The following is a 1614-nucleotide window of genomic DNA, read 5'->3' on the forward strand; positions in this document are numbered from 1 at the left end:
AATGTAAGCTAAACCCCGTGCGTTGTTTTTAGTTTAAAGTTGTGATTCGCGGCTTTTCATGTGTTATTTTCGGAAGTGTTTCGCTAAGTTCACGACGCGTTTCTTTTTGGATATCACTCTCCTTTCCTTCCATCTGTGTATTTAGAGGTAAGTTTATTGGTTGTTGATTTGCATTTACCAAGCCAAGAAGCCATCTTCTTACCTGGATGTTCTTTTACAACGGATATTACCGTTAACTGACAGCCAAATTAAGTCCATGATAACGATTGGGTACATAATTATGTATAGGTACTTATAAGTTTGTTAGTGGATGTGTCAAAATCCGATTGAGTTTCAGTTCAGTAAAATATGGCAAGAAGGCTTTTGTCCAGTTTTTAGTGAGTAACCATTGTGTTTGTTTAGTGGATGTATAGGAGGTATCAGTGAATTGGTGCGGATGTGGCAAAATCCCAATAAGTTTTAATGGGTGTATAAGAGGTATCAATGGATTAGTGGATGTGCCGAAGTTTCCAACTGGTATTAATGGGCATAGAAGAAATATATTATCAATGAATTAGTGGATGTGTCAAATTTCCCAATAAGTTTATAATGTCTGTAGGTATAAGAGGTATATTCGGAATGAATTGGTGGATGTGTCAAATTTCCCAATAAGTTTATTTGGGCGTACTTAGGTAGAAGAGATATCTATTTTGAATTGACACACATAAAATAAGATCAAAACATGCACAAAAAGCCTTGATTTTGAGTTGATGAAAGTTTTTAAACTAATTTCAAAAAACAAAAAATGATCAAAATTATTTACTTACTTTTTGCATATACAGTTTCTCTCAAAGCCTAGAACCAACTAAAGATGCTCCCGCATTACGCTGTTAGAAAATCAACAAAAAATTCGTGCAAAACCGAAGCAAGTGCTCTCTAATGGGGAACACTTGAGTTTTTTTTCATGGGATCTTCACAGAAAAAGCGCGCGTATTTGAATTGCTGGAATCAGTTAAAATCGCATTTTTCGAAAATTTTGAGTTACTCACATTTTGTTCTAGGTGTGCGATATGATAATGTTCGTCCAACTGGAAGGGCTTTGTTTTTGGTGTTCATCATAATCATCGCTATTACACCACGTACCACGACTGTGTCTAACAATCTACGCCATGTTATCTATTGCGAGTCATGAGGATTTTTTAAAATAATTATTATGTGAAATGTATGTAAAACACACTGAAGAGATATCAATCGATTTTAGTGGATGTGCCAAAGTTTCCAACATGTTTTATGGGGCATCTAATCAATTAATTTATCAGTATAAGCTTAAAGCTATTTACCTACTTTGGTATTTAAAAGTAAATGTCAGTCAACGATATTATGTAGGTATTGGCAGGTACTATCTACATCAGTGTTTCTTAATTAGTTTGGCCCGCGGAACCCTTTTCAAAAGGTGAACATCTTTGCGGAACCCTGAACTTTCAAGATTCATGACATCACATAGGATAAAACTCCATAGAATGAGATAATGAACACAGTAGAGACGAGAGAAGATATCTAGAGATAGAGGATACGTACGACAGAAAATGGCTATGACAGAGGACAAGAAGAAGAAGAAGAAGAAGAAGAAGAAGA

The sequence above is a fragment of the Diaphorina citri genome, unplaced genomic scaffold (genome assembly GCF_000475195.1).
Source record: "Diaphorina citri unplaced genomic scaffold, Diaci psyllid genome assembly version 1.1 scaffold472, whole genome shotgun sequence".
In the NCBI taxonomy this organism is placed as follows: domain Eukaryota; kingdom Metazoa; phylum Arthropoda; class Insecta; order Hemiptera; family Psyllidae; genus Diaphorina; species Diaphorina citri.